This window comes from Cavia porcellus, unplaced genomic scaffold (assembly GCF_034190915.1).
Source record: "Cavia porcellus strain 051 isolate PalLab524CR breed Dunkin Hartley unplaced genomic scaffold, mCavPor4.1 scaffold_11, whole genome shotgun sequence".
Classification (NCBI taxonomy): Eukaryota; Metazoa; Chordata; class Mammalia; order Rodentia; family Caviidae; genus Cavia; species Cavia porcellus.
In genome coordinates this window covers 71,897,407-71,913,525 of record NW_026947494.1, presented here as the reverse complement: position 1 = coordinate 71,913,525, position 16,119 = coordinate 71,897,407, and the positions used below count along the sequence as shown (strand labels likewise).

The 16,119-nt window shown below is 42.6% G+C and overlaps 1 long non-coding RNA gene across 15 annotated transcripts in view; it reads left to right on the top strand.

Annotated features, from left to right (window-relative positions):
• The window catches only part of LOC134478147 (uncharacterized), a 71,643-nt gene extending 65,788 nt beyond the window's left edge, over positions 1-5,855 (top strand). For 14 of the 15 annotated variants that reach the window (XR_010050598.1, XR_010050595.1, XR_010050608.1 and 11 more), the window contains one exon: positions 4,240-5,855. This is a non-coding gene — a long non-coding RNA (uncharacterized LOC134478147). Of the gene's footprint in view, positions 1-496; positions 549-4,239 lie in introns of all 15 variants that reach the window. The other variant, XR_010050599.1, reaches the window with a different exon arrangement.
• The last annotated feature ends 10,264 nt before the right edge of the window (positions 5,856-16,119 follow it).

Sequence of the window (16,119 nt, the reverse complement as noted above, 5' to 3'; positions counted from 1 at the left end):
AAACTTTTTAATAAGAAGTGGTCCCAGTTATTGATTCTGGGAAGTATTTCCTGTGCGGTTTGAGTCCTGTTCATGAATTCTCTACCTACTCCTATGTCTTCAAGGTTTCTACCCAATTTGTCTGCCAATATATTTAGTGTTTCTGTTTTAATATTCAGATCTTTGGCCCATTTAGATTTTAATTTAGTACATGTTGATAGACATGGGTCTAGCTTTAGTTTTCGGCAAATGGAGAGCCAGTTTTTCCAGCACCATTTATTAAAGAGACTGTCGTTCTTCCAGTGAACCTGCTTGGCTCCTTTATCAAAGATAAGGTAGTTGAGTGTGTTTGTAGTTGTGGTTGTATCTTCTAATCTATTCCATTGATCTTCAGCTCTGTTTTGATTCCAATACCATGTTGATTTTACTACTGTTGCTTTGTAGTATAACTTCAAGTCAGGGATTGTGATGCCTCCTGCTTTGTCTTTGCTGCTTAGAATTGCCTTTGCGATTCTAGGTCTCTTCTGGTTCCAGATGAAATTTAGGAGTGATTTCTCTATATCTATAAGGTATGTTGACGGTATTTTTATTGGGATTGTATTGAATCTGTATAACAGTTTTGGGAGAATGGCCATTTTCACAATGTTTGTTCTTCCTATCCATGAGCAAGGGATGTCTTTCCATTTTCTGAGATCATCTTCAATTTCTTTTTTCAGTGTATTATAATTTTCACTGTATAAGTCTTTCACTTCTTTCATAAGAGTAATTCCTAAATATTTCATTTTTTTGCTTGCTAATGTGAAGAGTGCAGTTTCTCTTATTTCCCTCTCTGTGATTTTGTTGTTCATGTATAGGAATGCTATTGATTTCTGAGTATTGATTTTGTATCCAGCCACATTACTGAATTTATTTATTGTATCTAAGAGTCTTTCCATGGAGTTTAGGGGGTCTTCTATGTAGAGTATCATGTCATCTGCAAACAATGATAACTTAACTTCTTCTTTTCCTATCTTTACCCCTTTTATTTCTCTCTCTTGCCTAATTGCTCTGGCTAATACTTCCAGTACTATATTAAATAGGAGTGGTGATAAAGGACATTCTTGTCTTGTGCCTGATTTTAAAGTAAAGGCTTTCAATTTTTGGCCATTTAGTATGATGCTGGCTGTTGGTTTGTCATAAATGGCCTTTATTATATTGAGGCAAAGACCATCTATTCCAATTTTCTGTAAAGTTCTTATCATGAATAAATGTTGGACCTTATCAAAGGTTTTTTCTGCATCTATAGAAATGATCATGTGATTCTTATTTTTGGCTTTATTGATATGGTGGATTACATTTATTGATTTACGTTCGTTGAACCATCCTTGCATTCCTGGGATGAATCACACTTGGTCATGTTGTATAATCTTCTTGATGATTTGCTGCATCCTGTTTGCCAATATTTTATTGAGGATGTTTGCATCTGTGTTCATTAGGGAGATCGGTCTATAGTTCTCTTTTTTAGTTGGGTCTTTCTCAGGTTTTGGTACTAGAGTAATATTTGCTTCCAGGAATGACTTAGGAAGGATTGCTTCCCTTTCAATTTCATTGAATAGTTTGAGGAGTGTCAGCATTAGGTCTTCTTTGTATTTCTTGTAGAATTCTGCAGTGAATCCATCTGGGCCTGGGTTCTTCTTGGTGGGTAAGGACTTAATTACATCTTCAATTTCATTAACAGAGATTGGGTTATTCAACAGTTTTACATCCTCTTGATCTAGCTTTGGTACTTCATATGTTTCTAAGAATCTGTCTATTTCTTCTGTGTTATCAAACTTTTGAGAGTAGAGGTTTTTGAAATAGGTGTTGATGGTCTTCTGTATTTCTATTGGGTCTGTAGTGATTTTACCTTTTTCATTTCTTATTGCATGAATTTGAGCTTTTTCTTCCCTTTTTAAAATAAGGTTGGCTAGGGGCTTATTGATTTTATTTATTCTTTCAAAGAACCAACTCTTTGATTCATTGATTCTTTGGATTGTTTTCTTAGTCTGTATTGCATTGATTTCTGCTCTGATTTTTTATAATTTCCTCTCTTCTTTTGGCTTTGGACTTGACTTGCTCTTCTTTTTCTAGCTGTTTGAGGTGTAGCATCAAGTTATTTATTTGTATTCATTCTGTTTTCCTGATGTGGGAACTCAGTGCAATAAATTTTCCTCTCAGGACGGCTTTCATTGCATCCCACAGATTCCGGTAAGTTGTATCTGTATTTTCATTTTCTTTTAGGTATTGTTTAATTTCTTCTTTAATTTCTTCTGTGACCCACTGATTACTCAAGAGTGTGTTATTCAGTTTCCATGTGTTTGCGGGATTTTTGCAGTATCTTTTATCATTAATTTCTAATTTCAGAGCGCAATGATCTGATAACATGCAAGGGATGATTTCAACTCTTTTGCATTTGTTTAAGTATGTTCTGTGAGGTAATATATGGTCTATTTTAGAGAATGATCCATGTACTGCTGAGAAGAATGTGTATTCTGATGTTGTTGAGTGGAACATTCTGTATATGTCTATCAAATCCATTTATTCGTAGATGTGATTCAATTCTGTTATTTCTTTGCTCATTTTCTGTCTGGTTGATCTGTCCCTTGGTGTCAATGGCGTATTAAGGTCTCCTGTTACAATTGTGTTACTGATAATTTGAGTTTTCATTTCTGTTAATAGTTGTTTTATATAACTGGGTGCTCTGGAGTTTGGTGCATATATATTTAAGATAGTTATCTCTTCCTCTTTGAGTTTTCCCCTTACAAGTATGGAGTGACCTTCTTTGTCCTTTATGGTCATTGTTGGTTTAAAGTTCACGTTGTCTGCAAACAGAATGGCTATTCCTGCCTTTTTTTTTTTTTTTTTTGGATTCCTGCTGCATGAAGTATTGTTTTCCATCCTTTGGCTTTCAGTCTGTGAGTATCCTTCTGGGTTAGATGGGTTTCCTGTAAACAGCATATGGTTGGATTTTGTTTCTTGATCCATTCTGCTAGTCTGTTTCTTTTGATTGGTGCATTGAGACCATTTACATTAATGGTTATTACTGTTAAATGCTGGTTTCTTGTTGACATGTTATCTCTCTGCTGTTGCGTCTTTATCTTTCTGTTCTGTTTAATTATCTGCTTTGCTTAGTGGTTTTTTCCTTTGTGTATCTAAACTGTCTTTCAATATTTTTTGCAGGGTTGGTTTGGTGTTCATGAAGTTCTTCAGCTGTTCTTTGTCATTGAAGTATCATATTTCACCATCAATTTTGAATGATAGTTTTTCAGGATACATCGGTCTTGGTTGGAAATCATTTTGCTTTAGGATCTGGAATACTTCACTCCATGCACTTCTTGACTTTATTGTTTGTGCTGAGAAGTCTGTTGTGATTCTTATAGGCTTTTCTTTATAAGTGATCTGTCTTTTCTCTCTGATAGCTTTTAATAATCTATTCTTGGGTTGGATTTCTGGGATGGTGATTATTATATGTCTGGGTGTAGTTTTATTTTGGTTATGACTATTTGGAGTTAAATATGATTCACTGATCCTGATGTCGGTTTCTGATCTCATGCCTGGGAAATTTTCAGCTATTACTTCTCTAAATATCCTCTTGACATCCTTTATGTTGTCACCTTCTTTTTCATTAATCCCTATCATTCTTATGTTATTCTTCTTTGCATCATCTTGCAGTTGTTGAATTGTTGTTTCCTGATTCCTTGTTATTTTTAAAAGATCTTTCCTTTCCTGTTCACTAGCTGCAATCCTGTCTTCAAGGTCTGAAATTCTATCTTCACTTTCATTAAGGTGGTTTTTACAACTTTCAGTGGAGTTTTTTATTTCCTGTATATCTCTGTGCATCTGCATTATGTATTCTGTTTGTTTCTTATATTGCTCATCTAGGGATTCTATCTTTTTGTTTAGTTCCTCCAATTTTTTATCTGTGTTTTTTTTAGATATATTCAGAGTCTCTTTCATTTGTTTTATCATTTCTTCTTTTACCTGGGAGATTATTTCGAGTTTGAATTTCTTTAAAGCTTCCTGGAGTTGCTTGTTAATTTCAGTAGCTACTGTGTCCGATATTTGAGGTGAATGGCATATATTTTCTTCTATATACATTGCTCCTAGGGTTTCTTAAGATGGGCTGGAGGTTTGAGGTTGTAATTTGGTCTTTCGTTTTGTCATTTTCCTATATTTCTGTGTTTCAAGTGTTATTTGAAAGTTTCCTCAGGATCTGTTGGAAATCCCCTTCTATGTTTGCAGCTCCTGAGACTCTGGCACCCGCTACCCCAAGCCACTGGGCCTGCAGAACCAATGGCCCTCCTCTGCCTGCTCAGAACTTCACAGTTCCAGACAAGCTGGGCCTCCGGGACACTGTGCGCCCACCTGCCCGATGGAAGCTCCACAGTTCTCCAATCGCAGCCGGGATGTGGAGGCAGATGTAGACGCCTCAAACCCACCTCTCCACTTCACTGCACCTGGAAGCCTGGAGGGACCCAAACAGTCTGGGCTCTGGGCAGAATGCGCTGAGCACTCACCATAGGATGCAGGGCCTCCAGAACCCGTGATGCTCCACCGCCCGTGGAGACATCCACAGTCCTCTAGACACACGGGGCTGCCGATGCAGGCGCCCCAGATCTGCCCAGCCCCTCCTCTGCACACCGTTGGCTAGGCGCAGCAGTCCCAAACAGGCTGGGCTCCGGGGAGAGCGTGGGCCCGCCCACCCCTTGGAAGCTCAGCAGTTCTCCAAGTGCAGCCAGGATGGGGAGGCGGATGTAGAGGCCTCAAACCCACTTCTCCACTTCACTGCACCCGGAAGCCTGGTGGGTCCGGAACAGTCTCTATTGTAATGTATTTTAATGTAATTTAATTGCCCATAACAGTTGTTAATTACTGGGATAGCTGAAAACTGCCTGAAGAAGTTAAACTTGGAGCCCTTTTTATATTTTTAACTTATGACACACTTTCATAGCCTTTGATTATATTTTTTGCTGGATGTTTAAGACCAAGTTAAATTGAGACCTGTGTTAATTAAAACTAACCTCTTGCTATCTGTCAAGGGCAGGTAAGTCTCCTCAGGTTTTGTCTTGGAACCATGTATGGAGCCTCTCAGTTCTTGACAGTTTCAGCCATCAGGATGGTCAAGCAATGAGCCATTGCTTGACCAAGTTGGTTTCTGTGAAAGCTTGGGAGAGATTTCTCCTGGTGACTCTCCTTAGGCACACTGTATACTGTGTCACACTTTTTTGTAGTCCAATAATCTCCTTGATCACAAGACCCACGGAGATAAGGAATGTCACTGCAGAGGTTCTCTTATATCCTGGGTCTCCAGTGACCTCAGAAGGCTGGAGCCAAAATATTGGTTGTCCTCCCAGCCCATTCTTCTTTTTAGTTTTTGGTCTCCAACCACCTATTGTTGAACATCAAGAAGTAAGGATTGGTAATATTATAGTGTAATAAGGCAGCATGTTTAACATTATTACCTTCTCTGAATGTCAAGGACCTTAGAACATAAAAAAGCAACCAGTATTTCTATCAAGCATTGATGTCCTAGTACTTGAACCCACGGAAAATGTTGACGGTTACATAGTTTTCACAAATGACAATTATGACACTTTGTGTCAATCTGAATTTGCATTTTGACCTAAGATACCCCTTTTAGTCAATCACCTCTATCTAGTATGTAAGCTTTCACCTGACTGGTTTACCTTAATGGAATGTGCATGCAGTGTGTTTGTGTTACAGGCAGAGGTCTGAATCTGAAACAATTTGTTAAACAATCTGTGTTTTACATTTTTGGAAGGAAGACCTGTACATATGGAAGCAAGAATACATTAATACACTGTAAAGTTAATAACAATCTATCATTTTATTTGAAACCTTTGTATCAGAGCATATTTAAATCAAAAAAATTATTGTATGATTTCTTTTGACAATGACCAATGTGAACATAATACAATAATGTGTGCTCGAATTTTAGTTGGGATGTCTCCCATAAGGCTATGGAGGTCATTGGAGCCTCTGATCAATGAACAAGAACTGGTTAAATGTTACCAAGTAGCCACTTTGTGAGTCAGCAACTCCATTGAAGTCCAATCCAATAATGCCCCCCCACCCTACAGGATTTTAATTATCTTAACAATTTCTTAGCGACTTAGGAAAGACACAGACACAACATTTAACATACAATTTTTAAACAATGAGAGACTGTTATGTCACGAAACATAAATGGCAGTATTATCAAATTTACATAACCAATTATAGCCTCATTTTGATGACCTGGCAACTCAGGTAGAAGCAGGGTTTCAGACATATAACCCATATTTTGAATCCCATGATCCAAATATGGGAAAGGAAAAAATTATTGAGCTCAAGTAAAAACCAATTGTTCATGGATATGACAAACAAGTACATATACACAATGTATACAGGACATAGAAATATACACAATTTTTTTTGGTTTTCTATTGGTTTTTTAGTACCAGGAGTGGAATCATAATCTCATGGCCTTGTGCCTGCCAGAAAGGCACTTACGCTGCTGAGATAAATACACAGTCCAGAACAGACACAGTTTAACAGACAAATACAATCAGCGTGCACTCAAATATATTTGGCCAATTTGATTTCTCATAAATTTTATAGGTTGTACAATTGTAAATGTAGACTAGTGAGAACCTTTTTGCAAGCCATTTAACAGAGACCTCTTGAAATAACAACCAAAAGGAACACGTTTTATACCTGTGAAAGAAAAGATAGTAGCAAAGCAAAGACAGCTATTAGGAAGTCATAGGAGTTTACCCTGAATTGAAGCTCTTTGACAGAATGACACGGGTTGGTAGCTAAGAACCTCAGTGCTGTGAGACACGGGAAAAGGCAGAGAGAGAAAAAAGGACGTAAACATGGACCAAGTCCCCAGTGCCTGTCACCTCACAGGCAGGAGGGAGAGGTTGGCTGAGTGACACTTGGAAGCAGGCTGGGGTGGAGATAGCAGCAGCCATGCAGAGCTGGCAGGTGGTGGCAAGCAGGAGGGGACACAGAGGCTGGGCGGGGTCAGAAGGCAGTGGAGGCTGGAGGAGTGAGTTGGGGTGTGATGGGCAGGTGGGGAAATGGCCAGAGCAGGAGGAGACACAAGGTGATGGCGAGGGGCGGAGAAGATGGCAACAGAGAAAAGCAGGAAGTTTCTTGGGGATATGGCAGAGGTCCATGGTGTGGAGCAGGCCAAAGAGCTGGGGCCACCCCATATGCTGAAGGAGGGAGGGACATGCCCTGAGAGCAAAACAGGCCCCTACTTGGGCTTGCCACTGTGATTGCACAAGTCATCCAGTTTGCAGAGGGTGGCCTAGTGTATGTCACCCCCTCTGGCCAGTGGTGGACATTATGGATACAGTGGCCAGCTGTCTGGCAGGAAATGTGTGTTTTGGGGAGTGGGAAGAAGTATTTCCCATTGTGACCAAATGAGAGGTGAGCTGGATGGAGGCTCCAAAAACTGAGCCACAATCCCTTAGAGTCATCACCCTTCTCAGGCTTGTGGGAGAGAGAAATACTCTGTAGACCCCAACACCTGCACCCGCCAGTTGTCACTTAGGGAAAAAGGGGTGTGTTTCCTGAAGGATGTGGGGGAAATCCTGACATGAGCCCATGAGTTACAAGACAGGCACCCCAAAGCACGAGGTGCCTCCCCTGTGAGAACGAGGTGCTTTGGTATTGGATGGAGGATAGCAACGGCAGCCCCAGAGATGGGAGAAAGAAGAAAAACAGGGAAGAGAAAAAGCAGAGAGGGGGCTCATTGATGGGGAGCTCAAACAGGGAGTTGTCCCCAGTAACCACCCTGCCTGTCAGTCTGAGTTATGACACCAAAAATGATAAATTTTTCCTCACATGGCACAAAACAAGAACAAAGAAAGGAAAACAGGAAAAGACCTTTATTGCGGTATAAGATGGCTGTAGGAGAGTGCAAGATCCCCTCAGCTCAAACAGAGAGAAGCCTGGAGCTTTTCTTCAGTTTGACAGGTGTAGTTTGAAGGGGTGGGCAGGGAGACAGTGAGACAGTTGACTGGGGGATGTTGGCTTGTGCAAGAAAAGCAGGGAGTTCAATTTTCAGGTTTGCAAGAACAATGTGGGAGTCAGTGTTGAAGGGAAGTGCTGTCCCTTGAAGGGAGGAGCTGTCCAGGGCCATATTGGCCAGGCTCCCTGCTGAGCCTGGCAGAGCTTCACACAGGCAGAACCCATCACGTAGCACATCTCAGTTCTTTTTATGTTCTCCTCTTCCATCTCAGTCCCCTTGAGCTCAGGGAGCACCGAGCTGCATACATCCCCATAGCTTTGGATTGATTTTTAAATTCACTCATTGTTGCCAGTTGTGGTGGTGCACACCTGTAATCCCAGACTTGGGAGGCTGAGGCACGAGGGTCTCCATGAGTTCACGGCCAGCCTGGGCTAGATTAGATAAGCAAGTTCAAGGACAGCCTGCATTACATAGCAAGACATTGTCTCAAACAATCCAAAAAAAAAAAAAAAAAAAACCGGAAAGAAAAAAGAAACTTAATTTACTACTGGGTTTCATTACATTGTGGCTGGATTTGGGGTTGCTTTTTTCAAAGATGCTATACCATAGGTTGAGTCCAGGTACAATGTGTGTGTCTCTGCCTTGAGAACAAGATTCAACTCTCTGCAGAGCCCCAAAGATTGGGTGTTAAATCACTGCTATGCTGTTTTTGGATTTTGGGCTTTGCTGTTGTTTTAATTGTTGCCGTGTTAATGCAAGGTCTCACTATGCAGTGCAGGCTGGCCTGCAACTCACTATGTATTTGCAGTGATCCTCCTACCTCAGCCTGCTGAGTGCTGCGATCATAGCTGTCCGTCACCACACCCATACGGTGGTTCTTACAAGTCCAGGAAAAGCATCTCACACTGAGACAAACTAAAATACCTGAATTACTGTAGCAGATAGTGGAGGAAGCACTCAAGGGGAAGGGCATTTTGGAGTGGAGATTTCTTGAGGCCAGAAAACCTAAGGACAAACTGGGAAAAAATGAAGAGCCATTTCACCAAGAAATAAGCACTGAAGTAATGCAACACCATAAGACAAGCCCATGGGAAGCCCTGGGGCCGGAACCCATGGAGAGAGTGGCAGGGCACCACAAGGGACAGGGAAGGGGCAGTGCCCTGGGCTCCCAGGCCTGGAAGGTGGCCAGGCAGGGGCCACAGCTTTGTGTACCACTTCCAATGGGCCGGATAGCTCACAAAGTCTGCAACAGACTGCTCACCCCTGACTCTGCCTTTACTCCTCCCTCAGGACCACAAGAATGTGAAGTCACCCCAACAAGGACAGGTGAGGGGAGCACATGCCTGTGCCAGCTGAGGATTGAAGGGGCCACCAGCTCCTCTGTTGAAAACTCACTGCAATGCATGCCCACCATGGTGTTGAGTCAGACTCAGGAGACCAAGATGTCACTGAGATCGATGGTGTGTTGAGCTGCGCTGCTGTTGGCCAAAAGGTGATTGGCCACAAAAGGTGTCCTGGGACACATTCCATAAGCACTAGTGCCATAGCCAGAGAGCTGAGCAAAGAAGCCAGACTGTTCTTAGGGACGTTTTGAGGAGAAGAAACATGAGCCTCTCACACTGAAGCTACATTAGCTATTATGAAACGTGCCGCTGTACACATGTGTCTGCATGTATCATTCAGTAGTTTATTTATTTATTATTCTGGCAGTGCGAATCTAATTGACAGCCTTGTGCTTAGCAGGCAAGTGCTTGAACCACTGAGTTAATCCTCAGGCCTGCACATATCACTGTGTTATATGTTTTTGTGGGGAGGATACCTAGAAGAAGAATAGTTGAATCTTATGGAATTTCTATTTTCAGGGGTTTTTGTTTTGTGTTTTGTTTTTTAGTTTGAGACAGGGTCTTGCTGTGCAGTTCAGGCTGGCCTTGAGCTTACTTTGTAGCCCAGGCTGGTCTCAAACTTGCAGTGATCCTCCTGCTTCAGCCTCCCGAGTGCTGGGATGACCCAAGAGCTGTTGACCCCCACTTTGAATCCTCACGAGTTGATGTTGTTAGAACTCCTATTTCACAGATTCCTAAACTCCCAGCAGTCACCTCACTCGCTCTCCCTAGCTAACAAGTGGCAAGGGGTGCAGACCTGCTTAGCCTTTTAGTTCCAAGTGGAGTCCTACTGAGACACCTTCCTGTCACTTCAGCACTGCTTCCCTTAAGAATTCTCCCTTCCTGCTCCTGGTTCCAGCAGATGCTCCGCTGTGCTTCCCCCACCCTCCCACTCTCCCGCCTCCTTTTGCACACAGGCCAGTGTCCCCTTGAGATCCTCCAGCGAGCTGACTTGTGTGCCGTGAATGGGACAGTCCCAGGGAAGTTACATGGGTCTCACATTGTGGGCTTGCTGACCACCTTGGAATCTGAGGACGGTCCAGACAGGACCAAGACTAACACATCCCAAACCAAGATCCTCTCCTGATTGGGGCTGGCAGTTGAGATCAGGAAAGTCTGAGGCTCCAGCCTCAGAACACTTGGGGTGGGCCCTGCCATCTGATCACATTGGGCACATCTCTGCACCTCAGTCGGTTTTGCTGTAATGAGAACGAGATATTTTCAGTTAACATGCCCACAGCATAGGTCCTCTGTATTTTCTCCTTCCCCTTCACTTCCCGACTTTCTTTGCTCTTCTCCTTGGCACTTTGATGACGTGGGTTACCCTTCACTCTATGTTCTTTCTCATCCCTTCAATCCATCTCTTAGAGGTACCTTCTTTTTCCTCAGGGATATCAGAGCAGTATGTTCTGTTAAATTAAACTAGTATTTTTTCTATGTGTTTGCATCCCTGTAATGCCAGCACTCTGGGAGGCTGAGGCAGGGAGATAGCACATTTGAGCCCAGCCTGGGCATCATAGTGACTAAATGAGGCCCAATCTCACAGTGACAAAATTTGAGAGGCCTGGACATGCAGCTCAGTACAAAGGTGCTAGGTTCAAACTCCAATTCTGTCCCCCAAAGGCTGGGGTAGCTGGGGTGATCTTCAAGGTTAGTTTTCTTTATTCAGTGGGACCTCCCAGAACATTGGCTGTACTGAAATCCTGGTCACACTCAAGAAATCAGGGGTATGGAGGAAGTGTGTAGGACAGGGAGAGAGAACCTTTTAGAGTATTCAGTGGCACAAACAGCCTGCTGCCACATGTGTTTGTCACTGATGTAAGTCATTCTCTCAAGTGTATTTGACCCCAGAAACCTTTACTGGAACCATGCATCCTATGGCTTGTGAAATGCAGAACTCCCTCTGGAAGGAGTAGTTTATGCCTATAGCAGGATTTTAGAGAAGACCCCTGTGTCCTCCACCTGGGTGGATGTGGTGGCCCTAGCGGCTTTGGTCTTCCAGCCAGAGCTGCAGAAGCCAAGCTTGCGTGGCGTGGCTCCTGTACCTGTGGGCAGCTGCTCCGGGAGCATACCTGGGGAGTGGAAAGCTGCCAGGGGACTCAGCATGAATACACACTGGCTCTCAAGCTCAGACTAAAAGAATTATTTTTCTTCTCACCAAAATAGTTACTTTCTAAGTTATAGAAGTAATGCTATCTTATGATAGCAGTTCACAGTATAAACAATGCAGATATATTAAATCTAAAAATTATATACTGTGATCTTGTTGTGCGTGCATGATGACTGACACTTGATGTGGAATGTTCTTTAGAGTTCAAACCCTCATCTACAGCATTTTCTACAACCTTCATTTTATAGCATTTTATATGTAGCTGTCGATACAGAGGCCTGTATAGATCTAATATATAGTCATAGATTTTCTATGTATCTGTAAGATATAATATGCTAAGCTTGCATATTATCTACCTATAATATATAAGATGTATAGGTTATCTGTATTGGTAGGCACAAATCTACCTAGTTGTAGGTATGTAGCATTATAGATTTTATAGATTTCTGTCTGTGTGCATGTATATTACATCAACAGAGATGTTTTATCTATAGCTAGGTATCTATCTTATTTCTGATCTCTTATGAAATAATTATATAGAATATATGTTGATAAATCTATGTAAAGTATTACTGAGGAATAAAGTTCTGGGTCTCAATACTATGTATATGCACCTTACTATATCCCTTATTTTTAAATGTGCTTGTATTATGCATACTTGCATTGTAAGCCACCATCCTTTATGTCTATTGTATAGACACCCTCTGATTTCTAAACAAGATATTGAATGTTAGAACCTTGCACCACTTATGAATAGTCCATAATTTACTCACATCATTCCTGAACAACACACATCTCTGTTCCTCCTTTCTCTTTTTAACAGTTACTGCAAATGGTATTGCAGGTGATGTAACGATGAGCACAGACCTTTCTGCACCGGTATTGTTTTTTCACTTGTGTATATGGTGCGTCCTTTAGATGGTGGTTCATTTTTAGGCTGCAGTGTCCAGTTACTCCAGTCCCCCATGTGGAAGCCAGTAGGGTTTGTCCACTGGGTTACTTTTGCACTTTTATTAAAAATCAGTCTCTGTGTGTGTGTGTGTGTGTGTGTGTGTGTGTGTGTGTGTATGCTATTCTGGTTCCTCTACTCTGTTGTATGATTTCTGTGTCACTAGTACTGTCAGTAGCACGCTATCTACACTATGGTGAGACACACAAGAGTCTAAATATTTTAGAAGCCACATTTTAAAAAGCAGAAAGACAGGGCTGGGTGTGTATAGCTAACACACTTGCCTAGCATGTACCAGTCCCTGTTCGAATCCCCAGCACTGCAAAAATAAATAAATGAAGATGTAATGAATATCCTTAAACATTGTATTGTAAAATAATTGTAAGCTCATAAGAACTTACAAAAATCATCCCGAAATCCTATTACCTACACTCAGGAGTAACATCTTATGGAAAGACAGTGATAGGTTCTGCTTATATGAGACTCTGCCAGGCTCAGTATGCCGCCTGCCCAACACGGCACTGACACTTACAACAACAGCAAGTCTCTCCTACACTAACTCCCATGTTCATCTTTTGGTCCCAAAACAATAAACTTTCTATGTCCCTTCTGTTCATGTGCTTAAGGTTCTCCAAACCACTCACGGCATTGTCCACTCAGATAGTCTCCACCCCCTCTACCAAAGGTCCTCAAGTCCTCTCCCAACATCATGACATGTCCACTCATCCAGTCTCCACCCCTATCCCAAACTCTCCCTGACTGTTTTTTGAGGGCCCTTGAAATCTGCAAGAGTCCTTTTGCACCAACAATAAAGGTGTTTTTTTTTTTAATCTTTATTGATGTCTCTCAGCTGTGCAAAAGAGCTAACATTTGGTTGTGATGACTGAGACCATTTGAGGCCTGCAGCTCTGGGGGGCTCCCGCAGTTTGCTCTCCCCAGCCAATGAGCCAACCTTTATATTCCTCTCATCTCTGCCTTTGCCATTGTCTGCCCCCATCCAACACTGATCCAATCTGCTTCCCACAGGTGAGTCTCTCCTTTTACTCTCTCTCTCAAAATATGTGGGTCCCATGTCAGGACACCCCTCCATACTGTGGATGACAATCAATGGGTTTCATGGGGCACCTCTTTCTCTCTGTCACACCCCCAACTAGGGTGATAATCCCCCTTAGGGTTTGTGAGTAACTTTGGCCTTCAGATCACCTCTAATTTGATCACTATGAGAAATACTCATTCCCACCCAGAAAAACACACTGTACTCAGGTGTCCCTTAAAGAATTTAAACACTCTTGGTCTCAGAGAGAACTCTAAACTAAAATGACTAATCTCTTATTTCCCGACAAGTTGGATCCAATATAAAATGAACAATAACAGCTTCTGGCCAGAACAGTGCACTTTCCATTTTAGCATTCTCTGCAACTTAGACAGCATTTGCTTTCACAACAGCAAGTGCTTGGAGACACCTTAGCTGCCAGCCTGTGATGCTTTTAGAATGCATCCCTCTCATTCAAACATGAGAGTTGGCCCCAACAGTTCTGACCCACCCTACACCACTAAACCCTCCTGATAATCCTAACAATCCTATTGATGAAGTCATTTTTGCTTTCTCTCCTGCCTTTCACTGTACCCACATGTTCCTCCCTCTGAACCTCTCCAACCATCTCCTTCTCACTCTGTGAGCCTCGCCACTGCATCCTCCTCCTCCTCCTCCTCGTGTCCTCCATCACCATTTTCTCCCCTAGACACACGTACTCTGTCTCTTCAGTCCACTGCCCCCACCACTTTCTCCTCCCCTACTCCTCCATTGCCATTTTTTCCTCCAGAAAACCACACCAAATCTCACTCCCACACCTCCAGCCATCTTCTCTCCAACCACCACTGTCTTCTGGCGACTGCCACCCCTGAAGCCCATAAAGGGCTAGTCCTTGTTCATGTCCCTTTTACTCTGTCCAAGCTGTGCCAGATCTCCCATAGGTGAGGCTCCTTCTCCACACATCCCCACAACTACATAAAAAAGCTCCAGTTTGGGACTAATTCCTATGATTTACAGTATACAGTTCTCTACATTGTTCTTATAGTACCCTTTCTCCTTAAAAAAAACACCTCAACTATGGAAAGGGGCCCAAAATGAGACTGACTATAGACCACCAACTAATCTTAACCATCCCTCTGGGGCCACTGCAGTACCGAATGCAGACCCCCCCATTGTGATTATCAAAGAGAACATGGCTCACAACATATGAATGACCATCTGCATTATTGTAGGTCTAAACCAAATTTCTCACAATGTAACTAGCTTATATAATTTGATAATTCAAATCACACTCAACACACTGAGGAAAACCCTGTGGAATTTGTTTCTTATCTTACAGTTACTGTAACCAAATGCACTAATTTAAACCTCCAGTCTGCTGAGGGAATAATCCTAAACCCCCATTTTATTACCAACCTGCAGGTGACATCCAAACTACAAAGAAACAAATTTTGGCCCCCTAATGCCCACAAAGAGATCTTCTCAATCTGACCTTTCATGTCTTCAATAATAGATAGGCACAACCACAACAAGATAATCTTGAGAAGACTAATATTGTATGCCCATTTTTGGGTGCAGCACTCAAGGCTTCGGGGAAAGACAAATCCAAATAAAATGGTACCACCCAAGCAACCTCTACACCATGCTTCATGCGCAGGAAAGAAGGATGCTGGGCATGAGCCCGTCTCAAACCATGGCCACCACGAAGACTTGTCTCCTCTGCAATCCTGAGGGTCACTGGAACTACCACTGCCCTGTCTGCCAGAGAGCAGGTAAGTCATCAAACTGCCTACCCTCACAGGAGATCTCACTGCCACCACCACTGGACTCTTCCTTAGCTGTTCTTGCTCAGTCTCACCACTAAAGAGGATTGATGGGATTGATGGGTTCACCAAGGTATCTCTCACAACCCCAACTTTCACTGAATATCTTAGGTAAGACACTCTCCTTCCTTACTGACACAGGGGCTGTTTGCAGTATTCTTCCTGAGTTCATTTGGTTCCTGCACCCAATCCATGATCTCCGCTGTAGGTGTTGAGGGAAAACCTGCACAACCCCTCTAAACAGGACCCATGCCCTCCTGATCCCAAACCTTTCTTCACCCAAAATTTACTTATACTTCCGAACTGACCAGCACCCCTATTAGGCAGAGATATCCTCCAAAAGTTCAGCTTCTGTTTCACTTCCTCCCTTCTCACTGCCCACTTTTTTGACTCAATCACCCTGTGCTGTCAGTACCACACAACTTCTTCCCCCTCCCTTATCAATCCTATAGTTTGGGATACCACCAGCCCATGCCACTACATGCTATTGATGTCACTCCTGAGCTAATTCATCAGAATCCCTTCAAACTTTCTGTGCATTCTCCAATATCCACTAGCCCCCAAACATCCACAGGGACTCAAACCTATGACCTCACACCTATTAACCCATGGTTTCTTAAGCCAAAACACACAGTCAGCATTCTTCATTCCCAAGCTGCCATCTGGCAGAAAAGAAGCTTGATCAGTACTCAAGGAATCCCCATCACTAGTGCACCCCTTATCCTCAAACTACTAGAGGCAGCACAACTCTCAAAACAGGTAGCAGTCATTCCCTGCAGGGGACACCAAACATCGTCAGATCCTGTTTCTCAGGGTAATATCTTTGCTGGCACACAGGCCA